At 44.1% G+C, this 21826-nt stretch overlaps 1 protein-coding gene across 1 annotated transcript in view; it reads left to right on the top strand.

Moving 5' to 3' along the window:
* Nucleotides 1-763: 763 nt before the first annotated feature.
* The window catches only part of PRICKLE2 (prickle planar cell polarity protein 2), a 308989-nt gene continuing 287926 nt past the window's right edge, over nucleotides 764-21826 (top strand). The window contains exons 1-2 of the mRNA XM_058562464.1: nucleotides 764-804; nucleotides 1581-1666. The gene's annotated coding sequence lies outside the window, so the exon portion shown is untranslated. The remainder of the gene's footprint in view (nucleotides 805-1580; nucleotides 1667-21826) is intronic.

Genomic DNA, 21826 nt, shown 5'->3' with positions numbered 1-21826 from the left:
AACGGTTACTTAATGAGCATCTACCGTAGTCCAGGCACTGTGCAATCAAAAAGGGACATATTTCATCCTCCTTCCCCTCCTCCTCATCTACCAACACTTAGTGAACACTAAATAGATTCCATGCACAGTACAAACTTCTTTTAAAGTAGTGCATTTTGGGGGATGATGGGGCTGTTCTATATATTGATTGTGCTGGTGGTTACAAGTTTGTATGAATTCGTCAAAACTGGCAGAATTGTGCACCAAAACGGGGAAATTTACTGTATGTGCATTATACCTTAATTTTTAAAAAGTTAACCTCCATCCCTTCTACCTCCACCCCCTATCCCAGCACATCAGTAAGGGGCCTTGAAGTGGTCCCTACCCCTAACCTGGGCGGCAAGAGTGAGGGAAGAAAGAGCCTTTGGGGGCGGGCCCAGGTGAGGGAAGGGAGTTAGCCCCAGCTGGCCGGCGAGGAAGCAGCGAAAGGGAGAAAGTAGGCACAGCCGGGTGCGGGGGAGGGATGGGAAGGGCCCCTGGACTGCGGGGCGAACCCGGGGAGGGCGGGGGGATGCCGGGAGAGAGGGAGGGACCTGCGGGCGGGAGAGCGAGAGGCACAGGGAAGGGAGGCGGGGGAGGCGTGCGCTCCGGAGCGAGCCGGGGGCTGCGAGGCGGAGACAGCCAGGCCACGGGCCGCCGAGGGTGCCCGCCCAGGCGACCCGCCCTCCCGGCCGCGGTGCGGACGGCCCGACGGACGGCGCTGCGTGCAGGAGACGCCCGGCCATGTTCAGCCGGAGCTCCCGGAAAAGACTCTCCAGCCGCTCGGTGAGTGTCCCCCACCCCAGCGGGGCCGATCTCCGGGTGCCCCGGGTCTGCTGGGAGCGCCCCTGCCCAGTCTCCCTCCGCCCGGCGGCCGCGCACCTGTGGCCCCAGGTAAGCCGACCCCGCCGGCGGGGGCGCGTCCGGGGCGCGCGAGAGCGCTCGAAGGCGCGGAAGGGGTTAAGTCCCGATCCGCAGTCTGGGCGAGAGCGGGATCAGGAACCGTGGCCGTGTGTGTCACAGTCTGGGGGCGCCCCGGAAAGCCCCCTCCCTCGCCTCTTCCCTTAAGGCAGATGGGAATCCCAGCACCAAAGGTTCAGCCTCCAGCCTCTTGGAGCTCTAGACGCGGACTTGACTTGAGGGCTGTCTTTTGGGGTGTCCTGTGCTGCCCCCTTCCCAGGAGCACCAGCCTGATCCCAGGCGAAAGCGCGATGGTCGCTCCTCGGGGACTCTGGGGAACAGAAAGGTCTTGCTTTTGTTTCTTAGAAACCCGTGACCAAGGTGTCTGGGGGAGACAAAGCCCCAGCCATGGCCATTTCTTGGCGGATTGGTGCCCACGCCAGAGGCAGCCCGCCCGGGTCCGAACACCCTTCCCCGGGCGGGAGACCACCCCAGGGACACGCAGCGCCCCGCCCCACGTCCCCCACATCAGAGAGGAACACTTGAGTCAAATCAGATGAGCTGGGGTGGGAGGGGCAGGTCTTCCTGCCTGGGACACAAGTGGGGCTTTGGAGGGTCCCCCCGTGGTGGAAACATGATTGTGTTGTCTTTTTGTTTTGAAGTTGACCGGACTGGGGCGGATAGAAAGAGGCCAGCCATGTAACGCCTGTGGTGACCAGTGCCCCGGGTTCGCCTTGCATAAATGGAGGTAGGACGCCTTAAATCCAATTCCTAAAGGCACCACAGTGTAGGGGGGAAAGTATATATGTATGTATATGAATATATATATATATATATATATATATATATGCACACACGTCTATTTTTCTCCTTTTGTAAATCTCACTTGTAAGTCACATGGAAAGAATGCAAAGGCTGTTCCTTTAAGAGTGGGACTACATCTGCTACAAATATTGAAGGTGGAAGTGGTGGCCAGACACTGGGGGATGCAGGAGAGCTGCGCTCAAGCTGTATTTCTCTGATGTGAGAGTTTGGGGTCCCTCCTCCCCACACTGTGTATCCAAGTCACTCAGCCCCAAACGGTTCAATTTGGGTGTCACAGTGTTTCCAAGTGCCATAGTGCAGGGCGTGTAGGATGCCCTGGACTAGCTGGTGTTTTCCAATTGTGTTTTTAATTCAGCCCCTGTAACTCTGGGTCCCAACCACAAATCCACCACTGCCCGCCTGCGCTGTGTCAACCCTCTTTGGTGGCCAGATGTTTCTTATTAATGTGCCGTGAATGTTGACTTCCAGGCAGCCCCAGCCTGGATTGGAATGATTATGTTTGGGAGACAAGGGATCTGGGTGCCCTCCCAATGCATCTGGCTGCTGGGGCTCTGGCTGGGAAAAGTTGGGGTACAGGCTTGCAGTCTCTGTTTGGTGATGTAAAGAGAAGAGGTGCATCCTTCTTGGCAACTTCATGAAAAGGAAAAGCTGGTGACAGGAGAAAATTCTCCAACATCATAACATGTTCCTCTTTGATTACTCCATCTTTCCCCCTTTCCCCACCACTCATGTGCCCCTTTGAAGAAGGCTGTTTCTGGATACTAGGGAGAAAAGCCTGCTTTGATTTTTTTTTTCCCCCTCTGTGTGTTCTTCTCTACTTTCTCCCGGATGGTAATGTGTGCTGGACACCCAGTTATAAGGAAACTCCCAACCGGCTCCTTCGGAAATTAAGTGCTTTTGTTCCTGCCTCAGATGGGTCTGGCAGCCTCTTTGCCTTTGTTTCAGGGCACTGAGCACAGTCCTTATGGCTCCCAAGCATTTAATAACTTCTGTGTCAGAGGCAAGGCCGGGCGACTTTATAAATATGTAACGGGTAGACATTGGCATCCATCAGTGGTGCCAATTTTGTAGCCCAAATAGCTGTGCTCTGGGTGGTCCCTTGTGTGTCCCAAATGTGAAAGTGGGTGACACATGGGAATAGGTGTAGAAGCTTTATTTTGTGAACCAAATCCAGTATGGTGCAACTACGGATTGCTTCCCTTTTGATGCATCTTGTGCTTTCATGGGGGTGAGAAAGGCACAGTAGTGAACAGGAGAGGGATTCCAGCTTCCCTTTCCTCCCCTACTCTGGAGTCTTTGGGTCCACTTCTGACCAGAGGCCTGTAGGGGTAGTGATACAGTGTGGGGGTATAGCCTGGCTCCCCTCCCTTCTGGATCTGTGACCTCTGACCTCTGGTCAGTCACTTACTCTCCCTAAGTCTCCGTTTTCCTGTTAAGTAGCAGTAATAATGGTACTTATCCCACGGAGTTATTGTAGGGATGAAATGAGATATTGAAAACACATTGTTTGTTAAGTACCAGGTACACAGTAAATATTAGCTACTTTTGATAATTATGTTTAGCTTCCTCTCAACCACTGCTTGGGAGGGAACATGACTAGCCCATTTGAGGATGCTGGGTGTCCAGGTCATTTTGGACTTGCATGACCACAGCTTCTTGGAGAACCTTAAGCCATGTTAACCCAGCTGATTTTGTGACGAGAAACAAGTGTTTTATTTTCAGCCCATTATGGAGCCTTTCTTTTGGAAAGAGACCCTTTCATTAGGCTGAGACGGATTTTCATGCCGAAGCAGTTTCCCCACCAGCAGCAGAAAGCCTTCAATTTGGCTCCATGAATGGGGTTTTCAAGGCATTTCCACCCATTGCTGGAAAGGAAGCAGCTCCTTGCTTTTGCCCCCTCCTTTTCCCCATGGGCATCCTTTCAGGTGACCTTTTGGAGAAGAGGGGCAACCATTTCTGGGTTACAGCACAATATTCTTTTCGGCAGTTGAAATCCACAGTATCCTCCAGCCTAATGACAGGGGAGACCGTGAGCCCCTGGGAGAGACAGCTGTGTCCGGAAGACGAGGCTGGCCTGATGCAGGCTGAAAGGCTGCCTTTGGACTGACCCAAGGAGAGTGAATTTTCCGTACTCAGCACAGCACCCTAAGTATTACCGCTTGTTTGCCTCTTAACTAGCATCTCAGCTATCACCCTGGTCTCCCTCCAGTCCACTGTCCACACAGCAGGTATCTCCTAAAAGCAGAACAGAATTGTGTTACTGCTTCCCAGCATGAAGGCAGTAAAGTTCTAGAGAGGAAGTGTGTTGTAAACAAACGTTGCTTCCCCCTCTGGTGTGGTGGAGATCTAGGGCTTTGAAGTCCTGGCAGAGCTGGGCTGGCGTCTTGTGCTGGCTGTGACAAGCTGTGTGACCTTGAGCGAATGGCTTAGGCTCCCTGGCTTTCATTTTCCTCAGCTGTCAAACTGGGATCTCTCTACTGAACAAATATTTGAGTGCCTGCTTTGTGCCAGGTGCTCTGCCGCTGCTAGGGGTACAGAGACAGGATTCCTGCCCTCATTCAGCAAATGATTACATTTTACATAAGGCGGTCAGGAAAGGGCTCTCTCAGGAGCTGACATTTGAGCCGAGACCTAAATGAAGAAACAGAGGAAGAACCTGGGGCAGGAACCAACGGTGTCACCATCTCTTGGAAGCTTGTTAGAAATGCAGAATCTCAGGCCCTGCCGTAGACGTACTGAATCCAGACCTGAGCTTCATCCGGATCCCCAGCGGATACCTGTGCACATTAAGGATTGAGAGGCGCTGAGTTAAACACCCGGCGCTGTGTGTGGCACATTGCTCCGCATACTTCGGGGCTTCCTCTGTGAGGAAAGAGTCCTAAGGTCCCGTGGAGGTCTGTTATATTTTATGGGGATTTTCCTGGGTGATCTATTCTCTTCCTCATTTTTCATTGTCACCCACAGCTTTAGGTGGCAAATGTGGGAATTTTTATTTTGTGAGACAGATTCACCCTGAGCTAACATCGGTTGCCAATCTTCCTCTTTTTGCTGAGGGAGATTCACCCTGAGCAAACATCTGTGCCGGTCCACCTCTATTTTGTATGTGGGTCACCACCACAGCATGTGGCCGACACGTGGTGTAGGTCCGCGCCCAGGAACCAAACCCAGGCCACCGAAGTGGAGTACGCTGAACTTAACCACTATGCCACCAGGCTGGCTCCCAAATGTGAGAATTTTTAGGATTTCTAAAAAAACCCACACGGCCTTACACGTGATGGAGAGCAGAGGGCTCACAATTGTCACCCAAAGCTATTGCCTCCATCTGATCTAGGGCAGCTAAGGAGCTAGGGGAGAAAAGGTGTGCAGCCATCCCTACAGGTGACCTCGCCCCAAGACGCAGCACCTGCAGGCAGGCTAGGGAAAGCCCCGAGGGGCTGGGCCGAGGAGGGCATTTTCATTAAGAGAAAGATGAAGGCGTCTTCACAGACTGCAGCCAGAACAAAATCATTAATAACTAAGCACTAGTGTACTCCACTATGGACAGCTTTCTGAGTGGGGGTTAATTGGCCTTGTTTGCAACCAGTTTGAGCAAGGAGAGGAAAATAGCCATTTTTACAGTCAAGATATGTCCTTTGAATGTGTAGGCACTGACGAATAAAAATGGTAGTAGTAATACCACGCAACATCAGCAGTGACAACAGTGAGCACTTAGTCTGCGCAGAGCTGTGCCTCCATGTTTTACATGTTTCTGTGTCATCCTCACTAAACCCTATAAGGTAGATGTGATTATTTTCCTGCTGGGGAAACTGAGGCTCAGGGTTGTTAAATGATTTGCCCCAGGTCTCCTGGCTAAGGAGAATGAAGCTGGGCTTTGGCTCAAAACCCGGCCTCGTTTCCTTGTGACTCACTGCCTCTCGTTACTTCTCTGTTCTAAGGCAGAGGTCACAGACGAGGGGCCTCTGGTCAGTCCAGCCTGCAGATGGGTTTTTTTTGATCTGCACAGTGTGTTAAATAAGGGGGCTTTTTCTATCATTAAAATCTGGGTTTCTATCTTCTCTTGGAAAATCCAAAGATTTGGTAACATCAGGCCAACTTCCTACATGACAGTAAGTGGCAGGATGAGCGTGGTCTCCCTTTAGGTGGGCGTGGCCCCTGGTTACCACAGTCTCCAACATTCCAGTTGCATTCAAGGACCTCGTCAAGTATTTAGGTGGCCTGTCAGGTCCCAGAAGTGATTGGAACTTGCAAATCCTGAATGACCGTTCTCATCTCTCCAAAAATGATGTAGGAAAACAGTCATCCTCTGTAATACTAGCTATCATTTTTAAAGCATCGACAGTGGTAGGCGAGTGCCTTACATCCTTCCTATCTTTCACTTACAACAGTCCTTGGAGATGAGTGCAATTACTTACACCCATTTTAGTAGATGAGGACGTTGAGTCTCAGAAAGGTTCAACAACTTGCCTAGGCTTATACAGTCAGCTGGTCAATGGTATTCCAACCCTGTCTGACTTCACACTTCTGTGTTCTGGACCAGGGCTGCTCAAACTCAGCTTGTATGTGAATTACCAGGAGATCTTGTTCAAATGCAGATTCTAATTCAACATGCTTGAGGTGGGGGCCTAAGATTCTGCATTTCTAACAGGCTCTCAGGGGATGCTCATGCTGCTGGCCCACACTTTGAACAGCAGCGGTCTAGCCCAGGGGTCAGCAAACTACAGCCTGCTGGCCAAATCTGACCCTTTACCTGTTTTGTATGGCTCATGCTCTAAGAAAGGTTTTTACTTTTTTTTTTTTTTTTGGTGAGGAAGATTGGTCCTGAGCTAACATCTGTTGCCAGTCTTCCTCTTTTTACTTGAGGAAGATTGTCGCTGAGCTAACATCTGTGCCAACCTTCTTCTATTTTGTATGTGGGATGCCACCACAGCGTGGCTTGATGAGTGGTGTGTAGGTCCACGCCCGGGATCCGAACCCACGAAGCCTGGGCCGCCAAAGCAGAGTGCGCAGACTTAACCACTACACCACCAGCCCCGCCCCAGTTTTTACATTTTTTAATGGTTGGAAAAATAATCAAAAGGAGAATAATATTTCATGATGTGTAAAAATTATATGAAATTCAAATTTCAGTGCCCATAAATAATGTGTTACCTGAACAAAGTCACACTCATTTGTTTACATACTGTCTGTGGCTGTTTTCATGCTACAGTGGCAGAGTTGAGTAATTGCAACAGAGATTGTATGGCACACAAAGCCAAAAATATTTACTGTCTAGCTATTTACAGAAAATGTTTGCCGACCCGGTCTATACGACTATTTAGGGGAATATGCAAGTAGCTTCTCTTAGTTTTAGAAGAAAAGAATCTGAGAACTCTTTGGAATCAGGGCTAAAGGAAACATCCCCTCCACCCTGGATGAGAATGGTGCAAAAGTCAAAGGCAACCAAAGAACCACGGAACAGACCAAAGCCATTTCTAAAGGGCACGTAGAGATGAAGCTTGCAAGACCAGATCAATGAACCGCCAGTGGATTCTAAGCTCCTTGTAATCCCTTTAACGTTTCAGCTTTGCTGGTAAATGTAGATTTGACTTGAGCATTAAAAGGCGGGCTTTCAGAGCAAGCCTCCTGGAGTTCCACTTTCATGAGAGGCTGACATGGAAAGCCCAGAGCAGTGGTAGCTTTGTGAGGTCTTTTTAATTATGCAGAGCGGTTTGTCTCCAGACAAGGGCGCCCTTCCAGGCAGGATGCTTTGGCCGTGTGCAGTGGCTCCGGAGGCAGCGCTCGCTGGGTCAGCCAAGACTGCTCCTTGAAAAGCGTCTTTCCTTAGTTGCCCGGGCAATTGTGTTGATTGATGAGTAGGGCCGTAATTTGGGGAGATGCTGGCCTGGTTTTCTTTAGTGGATTGTAATTTGGCTAAGAAATGGGTTCCCACCGATTATTTTGTTTGGGGAGGAAAAACACTCTGTCTCAGTCAACTGATGTGCCAAGAAAAGGGAAAACAAGATGGATGTGTGTATGTGTGTGAGACTTATGCCTGGAATCTTCAAGAGAGGGAAAGATACTGAGCAGCTAAAAAGGTTGCTGGTTGGCTCACCTTATGTCATTGACATTTGATAATATGCCTGATAGAAGCTGAAACACCCTAATAGGGGTTTTCTCCCGAGGAACCGTATCAGTTCATCCCAATGTATCTGTATTGTCATCTCTGATTTTGAAATGAGACATGGCTATTATAAAAGATTTAAAAATCACATACACATATGCACACATATAAAGCATGCATATCATAGAGGGGAAAACCCATACCTTTTAGAGCAGGGGTCAGTGAACTACAGGTGGTGGAACAAAATCAGCCTGCTATCTGTTTTTGAATGACCTACTAGCTAAGAATGGTCTATATTTTTAAATGGTTGGAAAAAAATCAAAAGAAGAATTATATTTTGTGGCACATAGAAATTATACAAAATTTAAATTTCAAAGTCCGTAAATAAAGTTTTATTCAAACATAGCCATGCCCGTTCATTCATTATTATTGATGGCTGCTTTTGCAATAGCAGAGTTGAGTGGTTAAGAGCCCTCATGGTCCACAAACTTGAAAGCATGTACTACCTGGCCCTGTACACAAATGGTTTGCTGACTCTGAAGCTCAAAATATATGTTATTAATGGCTTGGTGTTTATTTCTTTGGATTCATTCAAAGTATTATTTACTAAGAAGATTTTACAGAAAATATACGTTCTCTGTATAGTCTTTTATAACCTATTTTTTTCACACTTAGAAATACCTTTTGGACGTTTTTACATGTCAGTATATTAAGGGCAAAAATATCTAATACATTTATTAGCTTTTAGAATCCATTGTATAGGTTATCATTGAATTGAAAATTTTCTGTTCATGGCCACTTTGGTTGTTTTCCGTTGTTCCTTATTATATACTGTATGATGGTAGCTTTTTTAATGCTACAACTTGCCTATGTGGAGCTCTTGTCAAATTTCCTCTGAAAAGATGGTGCCAACTTCCACCCCCAAGTCTTTAAGAAAATTGAGTATATTTGTGTGTTCTCTGGGCTGAAACTTTGAAACATCTTGGCTTGTATAGCAACCTTGTAATTCTTGTTTAATCGTCCTGAGTGACAATTTGTTCCTGATCAATAGTGAGAAAACGCAGCATTGATGTCAGTCATCTTTTTCTCAAAATACATTGTATTTGTCTTTAATCCTGAAAGTAGTACTCACATTCTGTTGAAAGGTTGTTATTCATCCTTATGCGTCTGCTGTTTAAGGTTGGAAGGATGAGGGAGAATCTAATAAATTTGTTATTTTGTGGTTTCTGGGTTGAAAAAGCTCAAAGGTTATCCTTGAACTCTGCGATTAATGAGTACCCTGGAGGGATTTCCCTGTGGAGAGAGGGAGCATTCCCCAAAGGGAATAATTCCCAGATCATTGAGCATTTTGAGATCAAAGGGATTCTACTTGCCTCGTGTATGGGAGAGCCAAGGGGGTGATCTCTGGGGAGAAATGTGTATTTCCAGCCAGTGTCATAAAAACTTCTATGAAGCTTGTAAGGGCTTATATGGGAGCATTATAGCTGAGTGGTTAAGGGGACAGGTTTTGAAGGCATTTTGCTGGGATTGTTGTCTTGGTTCTGCCTCTTACTGGCTGAGTGTCCTTGGGCAAGTGACTTAACCTTTCCGAGGCTTGATTTTTCTCTTCTGAAAAGTGGGAATAATATTAAGTGTCTTATGAGGTGGTTGTGAGGATTCAGTAGGATAATGCCTGTAATGTGCCTCACTGTGCATGGTGTGTAGCATGGGCTCCATATGTGCTTATGGTTGCAAGAAGGTTTGATAGAAACAGAACTGGATAAAGAGTAAGAAGACCTGGGTTCACGGCCCTGGAAATTCTAGATTCTATGACGGAGAACAATTCTCTTCCACACCATGAGCCACATCCCTTCGTTTGTTAAATAGGGGTGATGATTCTTGTCTTATGGAATTAACTCAGGAGAGATAGAGTGGAGTTCCCCCCTCCCCTTGTGTGGGGGTTTAGATTCTAATGGAATTAGCTATTCTTGATGGAGTAGCAGATTCATACTGCCCATCATACCCTCACCTAGGGACATATACACTTCAGGTGAAATGGAGTTTAGTAGAGTTGAACTCTATACTCGCACAATCTCGTTGCTTAAGTGAAGTGTATGTGATATTTGTAAAAACAATTTGTAAACTGTAACAGGAAGATAACATTTAAACTCTGCCCCTGGGGTCAGTATACAAAAAGGGGACTTTTTTTGTGCCTTGCGCCCACCAACTGGACCATGAAAATTCATGTCCAAGATGAAAGCCATACATCATCAAGGCAATACTTAATCCGTTTTACCCAAGCCTGCTTAATAAGTATGAGTGTTTGTGGTTTCCAGTGTGCCTTGCTAACCATTTCCATTTATGTGATCACCAGTCCTTAAGTAGAAGCTCTCTCTTCTAAGACATGAAAAAAGAGAATATTTGTACAAAATTTGAACCCAACATCACACCTTGGAAACTCCTGAGATAAGATCTGGCCTGTACCTATATCTTGTTGACGTTGTACAGGATTTAAAATTTTAATTAGTTGCCAACATTTGAGATTTTGTGTAAAAATTTGAATTTGGGGTTTTCTCTGGAAAAATTAAAATATCTGGCAACTCTGGGCTTGTATTCCTTCCTGCCTTTTAGATAGAACACGTGTGTTCAACTTTTTCACAGTCCCCACCATTCCCTATTGTATTACATACACCTGGTCTGCCTCACTTGTTTACAATACTGGCTGGCTGCGTAGACATCTGATTTTGTGACTACTGATTTGAAGAAGCAAGTGAGTGAACATGCATGACTGGAAGGATGATATGAACAGCAGATAGGAATAACATTGCCACTTGGCAGGGACAGCTGTGCTGAGTCAAGTCATCTAAGCACTGAATCCTCGCTATCTAGGAGATGCTCTCAGGAAAGAGCTGAAATTTTTGAGGACCTGCTGTGTGCTTGGCTTCTTTCACACATCACCTCGTGTCGTCCTCAAAACAATTTTCTGAGCCATGTATTTTATCTTCTACTTTTTAAATGTAAGGAAACTGAGGCCCAGGGAGGTTGAGTAACATGCCCTAGGACATCAGTAAGGTAGTAAGTTGTGGAGTCAGGGTTTGTAACCAGGTCTTTAGGGCTCGAGATCACAAGTTCTTTAACCAAGAGAAAGTGTTGAACTCTGGTATTTGACTCTCCTGGTCTAAATGTAAAACTATACCTTAAGGAAAACATGGTCTTATATTCTCAGTGGCCTGGGGCTGAGATCTGACTATTGTCTACAATGAACAAAATGTCTGAAGAACCCTGGGCCAGTTGGTTTATTTGAGGCTGGGGTCTTAAAGGTGAAACTCCTTTAAAATCAGAGGGTGTGGTGTTGAGTTTATTGGGTTGTCTGAAAGGTGAGAAATTGAATAAAATACAATGTGATTTCCGGTAGGAAGCTATTGTAGTTTTCTAATCAGATCTGCATACATAAAAGGGGGCTTCATTCAGCTTGTTTACAGCTTTAGTGTTAAACTGGGCAGACTGGGGAGTTTATGAAGGGGGGGAGTCCCATCTTAAGAAATGCCGTTTGCATGTTTCCTAGAGGAAACCTCACAAAAGGGATCCGTCAAGGGAGGGAGTTTACAGTGCATCTTTCAGCAGCCAACTTGAAGTCAACGAGCTGAAAGTAAACCAGATGGTCGTTATCCAGTCTTTGGACCTATGCTCTTGAGCTTACGCTCCCCAAAGCTTTACCGATCCTGTCACCATGTTGCAAAACAGATGCAAGCACATTTGACTGTTGGAAGGCATTTAACGAGAGCGTTATTGGATTTTATGTTTGGTAAATTACTTGGTGATGCAGAAACTGCTTTCACAATTCTTAAAAACTGGCTCATTACGTGTACATGCAACACCCAGAGCCGGTCCTCCAACTCTGGGTGCGAGGAGTTTAGGCCTCCAGGGGACTCATTGAAAGAATGCAGGTGCTGTCTTTCTTCACAACACTATGAAATTACTCTGATAATATAATTTCTCAAAGTCTTTTGTTCTGCAATCAGGCACCAAGGAGAGTTCCGTCGTTTGCATCCTTGATGACTCGGCCTTTAGAGCTTCTCCAGTGACTTATTGAGTTGTTTGGAAATCATAATGACAGTCTCCTCTTATCTTTAGGAAGCTGAAAATTTGGAGATAATAGATAACTGGGGAATGTCTCCATCATCTTGGGTCTAGAATATTCGAAGCCATGGGGAAGGACATATATTTTTCTGGGTTGTGGGAGGTGGAACAGTTTAATAGATGTGTTCAACTGCTAAGGATTTCAGATAATTTTTTTTTTTTTCCCAAAATCTTGGTGATAACAACATTTTAAGGCAGGGTTATTTCTTATTTTAAATTAATTTTGATCAAATTGTTGTATGATAAATGTGTGGTGTAGACAATTTGGAAAATTCAACAAAGTCAAATGATTTATTTTAAAAAAAAACCATAACTCCATCACCCAAAGAGGAGTACTCTTAGCATTATGGTGTGATTTCTTTCTAGTGTGGTTTCTTTTTTTTTATAATTTTATTTATTTATTTATTTATTCCCCCAAAGCCCCAGTAGATAGTTGTATGTCATAGCTGCACACCCTTCTAGTTGCTGTATGTGGGACGCGGCCTCAGCATGGCCGGAGCAGCGGTGCTTCGGTGTGCGCCCGGAATCTGAACCCGGGCCGCCAGCAGAGGAGCACATGCCCTTAACCACTAAGCCACGGGGCTGGCCTGAGTCTTTACCTAGAGTTTTACATAGTTGTATTAGTTTTCTAGAGCTTCTCAAACAAATTCCTACAAACTAGATGGCTTCAAATAACAGAAATTTATTCTCTCACAGTTCTGAAGGCTAAAAGTCTAAAACCAAGGTGTTGGCAGGGTTGGTTCCCTCTGGAGGCGCTGAGGGAGAATCCATTCTGTACCTCTGTCTCAGCTTCTGCTGGCTGTTGGCAGTGCTTGGCCTTCTTGGCTTTTGGGTGTGTCACTCCCATGTCTGCCTCTGTCATCACATGGTGTTCTCCCTTTGTGCCTCTGTCCCTTTCCCCTCTCTCCTCTTATAAGGACTTGTCATTGGATTCGGGCCCACCCTAATCCAGGATGATCTCATCTCCAGGTCCTTAACTTAATTACATCTGCCAAGACCCTTTTTCCAAATAAGATCACATTTAGAGATTCCAGGTGGGTGTATCTTTGGGGGACCACTATTCAAACCATTATAGTAATTATGGTAATAAAGCATATACAGTTTTATATTCTTAAGGAGTGTGCCCAACTTGGGTTTTCTAAATGTGTTGTTTGTAAAACTACAGAGGCATGGGAGGGCTGGGCCTTGACTTTGGGGCACTTTTGTGGGAAATACACTTTACTTGTGTTTTCTAGGCACAGTGAAATTCTTGCAACAGGAGGGGATTGTATAAGCTGCTATTAGTGAATGGAATTCTGGGATGGAATTTGCTGCCCATGTTGATGAATTCAGCTGTCTGAATCAGTTGACCCCTAGGTCACCCTGTGAAGTCCATCCATCTTCTTTTAGCTTTTGTTGGGCCTTGCCAGGGAGCTGTATAGGAAATGAACTGGTAGTGTGTGGACAGTTATTTGTGGGAAGAACTTTTGGCCCTGGGGCCTTTTAATTAATGTCTAGGTTATATAATTGAGTCTCTTTCAAAGGGAAAAAAATGGGCTTCCTTAGACAAGGAAATTCTTCATAATCCTGGAAATAAGTTCCATCTCCACAAAATCCTGCCAGAGCTACCTCATCCCCCCCCCCCCCACCCGCCACCTGCCACTTCTCTGTAAATACAACCAGGAAAAGTATAACATTAATTGTACTTCCCCATTCCCTTATTTCTGTTAAATCCAGCGTGAATGGATCTAGGCTTTTCAGAATAAATTATCTGGAATAAAATGAAAGCAAATTATGATTTTTTTCATCATCATCTTAGCTATCATTAATTGAACATTTACAATGTGCCAGTGATATTATATTCTAAGCACATTTCTTGTATTATTTAATTCTTGAAACCCTTTATGAGATAGACACCATTATGCACATTGGTTTCATGAGGAATCTGAGGTGCTCCAAGTTTAAGTTACTTCCCCAAGGTTACACAGCTAGGTAGTATTGAAACCAAGGTTGGATCTTAGGACTATGACTTTAGTTTGGGATCTTAAACACCAGATTACATGCCTGGCTCCAGAGGTAGACTGTGGTAGGGCTGCTCCGATTCCCCCTCAGTGTTTCCCATTCATTAGATCTCAGTTGGTGCTTAGAAATTATATCTAATAAATTAGGCACTGCTGCTGGTCCAGGGAACATAGTTTGAGAGCCACTGGTCAACACCATAGCCCAGCCCTCCGAGACTTGATAGTCACATCAGGGAGATCAGGTAAACGTGATTTAAATGGCTGTCCAGTTTAGCAGTCCACAAGCTTTCTTATCACGAAGTAGCTTAGATTACTGTGACATGATTGTATTGATGTTGAGGGCTAGGAGTTCAGATTGGGAAGAGGGGCCCCTCCCCGACTTAAGCTTTAGTACATCCTTGACAGCCTCCTCCTTCCTATCACTTAGAGGTCATGGAATTTAATAAAGTGGTTTTTAAGCTCTTTCATCAGCTGGAAAGTAGAACCAGTCAAGTCTGGTATCTGGAAGATGACTGAAGATTGATGAGAAATTCTAGCTCTACCAGTTGGTAAAGTACATTGCAAGGCTGCTGAGATGAAATTAGTATGGTCCTAGAGCAGGAGTCGAGAGATCCCTGTAACAGGCTAGAACATCTCCAAAACTAGATTCAAGTCATTGTGGGAGAACCATATATGATGAAGGTGACATGTAAAAGCAATGGGGGAAGGATTCAACAAATGGTGCTAGGACAAGCGGCTTTCCATTTGGAATGAAAAGAGAGTAGTGCAAAACTTTTAAATTTAAAAAAAAATTTAAATTTTATTATGGGTGAGTGTTTTTACAAATTTGGAAAGTAAAAGGCATATCTAAATTCAAGTATTTTCCCCTCCTTTTTCTTTCTCTCACTGCCTACCCGCTAGCCACACTAGCCACCTTACTGGTCCCCAAACACAGCAGGCATAGTCCTATCTCAGGGCCTTTGCCCTTGCTGGGACCTCCCCTAGGACCATCTCCCCCAGATATCCACAAGGTTCTTCCTTCACTTGCCTCCAGGGCTCTCCCGCAATGTTTCCTTGGAGCAGTGTTCCTTGACCATCCTAAAATAGTACTCCAGTCACTCCCTCTCCCTTCCTCTCTCTTAGGTTTTTTCAGAGCACTTATCATTACCTGACATTATATTGTATTTTTGATAGGGTATCTGGCTTTCACTCTGCCCTAGAATTAATTCCTTTAGCCTACACAAGAATTTAAACTTCATCAGGATATTTTGTTCCATGTATCTTTTGTTCAATACCCCAAACACTGAGAAAAATACCTGGTGCATAGCAAAAACCCTAATAGAATTTATTGAATAAGTGAATAAATGAATGGATGATATGAAACCCAGAAGTCGTAAAGGAAGATGGATTATTTTGACATGAATAACTTAAAAATTGTCAAAAGATAAATTGAGAAAATTATTTGAAATACATATGACATACAGAGGCCTAATTTTGTAAAATACGAAAACAGCTCTAACTAATAAGAAAAACATGAAGCAACTCAGTAGAAAATTGGGCAAAGAATCTCATCAGGCAGATGTATGAGAAAGTATTATTTGTTTTCTTAATGGTGTTACCATTTCTGATATTTTCTGTTTATTTGTGAGACCAATATAAATAGCTATTAGAAAATATATTTGTGTAGAATGGTGAAGTCTGTGTTCAATGAACTATAGCATCTCTTTTCCTAGGAATTATTAAAATGGTGTGCATACTCTCATGCTTTGGGCTAAGCTTTGTTCACTTCTGTTAAGAAGATTAAAAGACTTTTTAAGATTCCTAAGGATTTGGAATTGTCCATGGATATAAACCAGATTCATAGCTATGATTGTGTGATCCAAGAGATGACAGGAAAACAACTATAAAACAACACCTACAGCATCAAAAAATCACTTCTGCATCTAGGGACCTGGGCATGTGGCCACTTCATGCCTACATTTCTGTTTTCTTGTCACAATGACTTGGGAGTGCTGCTATTGGCATTTAGTGGGCGGGGGACAGGGATGTTAACCATTGTGTAGCCTGTGAGACAGTGCCATCCCAGTGGAGGTAGTCCTGCTCCAAATGCCAATGGCATTCCCTTCCAGTGAGAAGCATTGGAAAGCGTTGCAAGCAGCAGATGCCTTTGGGGAGTGCATAGGACACCTCTGATGTTTGGAAACGTACTTAACTTCTCTGGATCTCAGTTTCCCTTATCTATAGATTGAGGGAGATGGATTATAGAATCGGGAAGGGCCCCATCCTCATTCACACACGGTGATAGTGTTACTGGGGCTTCCTGCTGAAATAGGCAGTGGAGGAGATTCTGGCAAGAAGAAATTTAAGAGAACAGAAGTTCTTTACTCAATCCCCTTGCTGGATAAACCAAAACTCTCCCTTCCCTCTGTAAAACATCTGGTTAGTAGGTCCCTCTTCAGGATGCTCTCACTCTTCTGATCCCTCTAGTTGTGTGGTGGAGTTGTATATTTACCAAGAGTGAATTTGTTTGTTCCCAAACCTGTTGTTTATGGCAGTTATACCCCCTACTGTAATTACATAAGTTACTTTCATAAACCCATGAAATATGAAGGTGAAAAGGAAGAATAGTTATGTCTATGAAAACTGAGCTGAATGCTTGGAAATGAGCCCAAAATGAATTCTAAAAACAAACCAGTTGAATTAGGTTTTGGACAAAACAATTATAAAAGATTGTGAATGAGGTAGAAATTGTAAAGGGACCTAGATTTTTTTTGACATCTTCAAGTTCTGACACCACTGTAAAAAAAAAAAAAAAAAAAAAATCCGAACTGGAAATAGAAGAAGGTGTATTATAGGTGTGTTTTATGCATGGAATATAAGGTACTCTGATCTGTAAACCCATATGCAAAATCCCCTCTCTCACTATAAATGAATGTATGGTTATGTGTTTCAAGAAAAAAATTTAAGATATGTATGTATCATTATTTTGTGATTCCTCAACGTGACGGGCACTGCTCGTTGTCCCCGCGTCTATGGTGTACTTCTTCTTTAGAAATATAACCTTCACCATACTGTCTGGCATGTAGCCTGAGAATTAAGACAATATTTCCCAGGCCTCCTTGTGCCTAGGGGTTGCCATTTGATTAAGTTCTAGCCGAAGACATGTAAGTGAAAATAGTGTGTACAACTTCTGGTAAGTGGTTTTCAAATGAAAGCACGTACCTTTCTTTCCCCGCTTCGTGCCCACTGCTGGAGCTCAAGTAGCTGCACTGGACCGTGAGCGGGAAGCCCTGTGTTGAAGAAAGCAGAATAAGATAGGCAGTGCCTGGGTCCCTAATGACGATGGAGACATTATCATAACCTCGGACTGCGTGACTCCAGACTGTATTTATGTGAGAGAGACATTAATTTCTATCTTGTTTAAGCCACTATTATTTTGTAATTTTATTTATTTATTTTTCCCCAAAGCCCCAGTAGATAGCTGTATGTCATAGCTGCACATCCTTCTAGTTGCCGTATGTGGGACGCGGCCCCAGCGTGGCCGGAGAAGCGGTGCGTCGGTGCGCGCCCGGGATCTGAACCCTGGTGGCCAGCAGCGAGCGTGCGCACTCAACCGCTAAGCCACGGGGCGGGCCCAAGCCACTATTATTTTGGATTTTTGGTAATTCACAGCCGAATTTCATCCCAAGTGGACTACAGATGTTGACTATGTTGGATAAGAGGCTCTATTATAGCAGATACTGCCCAAGGGTCAAGAATTAACTTTGACTGCTTCAATAGAAGTAGAACTGTCATTTTACTAGAACTGTCATTTCTAGCAGTAGGATACACTCTGTGTTCTCAATGGTTGAAAATCCACAATCATTCTTTTAATTTTAGAGTGTTTGCTAAGGGCAAGTGTGCTATTCCAGAATATACCGTTCTGAGGCAGGATGACTTCATCTGGAGCCTTGACTTTTCATAAGTTATTAGAGTAAATTGAATTACACATGGATATAATAGGTAGTAAGGGAGGATAGTTTTTTCCTATTGTCCAGTTTCTCTGTGAATCTGCGCAGTTATCTATCGAGGAATAACCTGGAACATTTCAGGAATGTCATCATGTGGCACTGATTTCACCCTCTGAGAAAGCACATATGCTCTTTTGGAATGCATTTAGAACTGCTTATTTTAGGATTAAAGGGTATAGAATGAAGGAATATGATTAATCCCTTTGATAGCCCCTATCATTTTACCAGCAGACGAAGCAGAGCGATCGGGTTCACATTACATACGTGGAGAAGTATGCCGCAGTGCTACTGTGTATGAGTGTGGGCGAGGGCGAAACCGTATCGCCTTTGTGTGAACAGAACACGGCATGTGCCTTTGTAACCTCTTAATTAAATAATCACCATCCAGAAAATTTCCTTGCTGGAAGGCTGCCTTGTTGGTTGTATCGCAGGATAGTTTTGTGTGCAAGTCTTTAAGCTGGAATTATCTTTCTGATGGTTATTCCTGACTGGCTTTCTCAAATTATCTGAGAAGAGTGTTAAATTGGTAATAAAAAATGTCTAAGAAAAAAGTGGATGACATTTTGGGGTGAAGTTTTAACAAGTAAGAGGAACACACTGGGAAATTGATTTATAAAAAGTTTAGAGGAAATTCATTCAAGAAAATTTATTTTGTGTCTACTATACCCTTGCATACCATGACATACAGTAAAAAATATCATAAATTTATATATTTAAAATTAGTTGGATGTCCTTCCTTGATGTATGTGCATATGTACATGTAGGTATATATATTATACATATGTTGCTATGAATATATAGGTGTGTATGTATGTATATAGCCAGCTCTAGTGGTCTAGTGGTTAAAATTCGGTGCTCTCATCACCGCGGCCCAAATTCGTTTTCCGGTGAGGGAACCACACCACTTGTCTGTCGATTGTCATACTGCAGTGGCTGCGTGTGTTGCTGTGATGCTGAAAGCTATACCACAGGTATTTCAAATACCAGCAGGGTCACCCCTGGTGGACAATGGAGCTTCCAGACTAAGACAAACTAGGAAGAAGGACCTGGCCACCCACTTCCAAATTACTGGCCATGAAAACCATATGAATAGCAGTGGAGCATTGTCTAATATAGCGCCAGAAAGTGAGAGGATGGCGCCAAAAGACAGGCAGAGTTCCGCCCTGCTCTGCACAGGGTCGCTAGGAGTCGGAATTAACTGGCTGGCACTAACAACAACGTGTGTATGTGTGTGTACATATTTTTTTTAACACAAACAGTGGCATACCAAAGACACGTCCTCTTGGTAACTTAACAATAGATCTTGGAGAGATTTAATATCAGTATATGTAAATATTCTTAATTTTAAAAAAAGACCATGTAATCTCCCATTATATGGCTATTCCTTAATTTTTTCTTTTACCAGTTCTCCACTGATGATGATTTAGGATGTTTAAAATTTCTGGTTCTTGCAAATGGTGCTTCACCAGACATTCTTATTTGCAAATCATCATTGCCTTTATGTGTGAAAATATCTATAGGATAAATTCCGAAAAGTAGAATCACTGAAACAAAGGCCATGTGCATTTTAACTAGAAGAATATTGCTAAATGGAAAAAAAAATTGATTTCCAAAGATGTATAGATCTGTCAATGTGTATGAGGGTAGAAGACTAATTTTAAATGGCTAAGCATTTAACTTCAACAAATTTTTTAGAATGCTGTTTAAATTTTTTATTTTTTATTTTGGTAAAATATGTATCACTGGAATGCCATTTTTATTCATTACTTTGATTTGCCAACCTCACGTTTTTGCAAAACCACTCAATTGGATTTAATCTCCTTGTACTAAGATATTAGATCATTTTATCCTGATAGAGTCGCTGTGGGAATAATACATACTATTCTTTTTTTTTTTTTTTTTTTTGTGAGGAGATCAGCCCTGAGCTAACATCCACCAATCCTCCTCTTTTTTTGCTGAGGAAGACGGCCCTGGGCTAACATCTGTGCCTATCTTCCTCCACTTTATATGGGACGCCGCCACAGCATGGCTTACCAAGCAGTGCGTCGGTGCGCGCCCGGGATCCGAACCAGCGAACCCCGGGCCGCCGCAGCGGAGCACGCGCACTTAACCGCTTGCGCCACCGGGCCGGCCCCCCATACTATTCTTATTGTAGATAGGGACCAATGCTGTCAACATTCGGCTGCTGATAATGAGCACAGCACTGAATTTTGGTGTATAAGAATGTGAGTTCCTCTTCTGCCACAAGATTGGGTGGAAAGAGGCAGAGGACTGGACGTTAACGATTTTGGTACTGGTCTATTCTGCCCCTAATTTTTTTCAACTCATCTCTGTGTTTTGATTTACAGATCTGTAAACATCAAGGGATTAATAAATTAGAAAATAAAACCTCTCTCCCTCATTGCTCCCATCACACCCTCCAGAAACTGTTCTTTAAATGAAACCCTGAGCCTAGTTTGAAAATCACAGGTTAACTGTGCCTGGAAGCATCCACTTCTCTCCATCTCCCCCATATCACCATTCTACTGCAAACCACTACCATTTCTTGCCTCAACAGCTGCCCTGTTTCCTAAAAGATCTCCCCACTTCCGCCTTTTCACCTCTCTGTCCACTTTCCATGCAGCACTCAGATACAAAGAAGTGGTTCTCATGAAACATTGAGCAGATACAAAAATATCGATAAAATATGTATAAGGCGTAAACAATAGTGACGCAAAGGACACCTCTGAGCCTACCACCTGGCTTTAGGAGAAAGAACTTTGTTATCATCTTTTCTGATTCCATCCTCTTCCCCCCTCAGCGATAACCACTCTCCTGAATTATGAGTTTATCACGTCCTTGCTTTGCTTAATAGTTTTACCACAAGTGTGTCTCCCTAATAGTATTTCGTTTGCTTCTGCACTTGTTCTTTTGGAATACCTGTGCAAGAGCTTCTCTGGAGCATGTACTCAGAGAGGCCTTGCCAGGTCATGGAGAGTGTGCCTGGGACTTTACTAGATAAGGATACATTGTTTTCCAAAGAGATTTGTGTCAGTTTTTACTTCCACCAGCAGGTAAGCTTCTGCGTGTTTTCGTCCTTGCCCACACTTGGTTTTGTCAGATCTCCCCTTAGTCCTTTGTACATGTGGCTTCCTCTGCCTGGAATGTCCTTTCCAATCTATCCCAGCGCTGGCCTCTCCTCTCATCCTCCAGCTCTCAGTTGAAATTTCACCTTCTCAGAACATTTCTCTGACCATAAGTGCCCCTTGCCCCAAGACTGTAGGCTCCACGAAGGCAGAGTGCGTGTCTGCTGGCTTGTCATTGTATTCCGCATGCCCTGGCACATAGTGAGCACTCAATAAATAGTTGGTGAAATGAGTAAGTGGCTGAGTTCAGTCCTTTCCAAAGTCCCCTGATCCAGTGACGTGAAATAAGGATATGAGAAATTTAGAGGGGACCCACTCCATGTTTGCCTCTGGCTTCAAAGCAATTTCGTGTTGGAGATGTTATCAGAAGACCTTCTTTGAAGAAGTGTAAATGCTATGCTACTCTCGTGAAGCAGAGCGTTTCCAACACCAGACACCAAAAATGATGTCTGTATGAAACAAATGAATAAATAGAGCATAAATAAGTGAGAGTTGTAGACTTGCTTGCCTCTAAAGAAAGAAGGTGAGTGGAGCTGCTCTTGGGGTGCAGAATTAACCTATATTCCAACCAGCATAAGTGGAGGAAAAAAAGTAAATGATCCCAGATGGGAGGCCTGGGGACGTTTTATTTAAGAGCCCAGATTCCCAGTGTAGACATCCAAATTTGCTTGGGGATGTTTTGTTTTTTGCCTGCACTCGTGGGAGTTGGATTCTTTTAGTCCATCCTGGTAGCATGTTGCCTCTGAGCTC

Source organism: Diceros bicornis, chromosome 2, assembly GCF_020826845.1.
Source record: "Diceros bicornis minor isolate mBicDic1 chromosome 2, mDicBic1.mat.cur, whole genome shotgun sequence".
NCBI lineage: Eukaryota > Metazoa > Chordata > Mammalia > Perissodactyla > Rhinocerotidae > Diceros > Diceros bicornis.
Note: the sequence above shows the minus strand (reverse complement) of the source record. Positions and strands in the feature narration are given on the sequence as shown.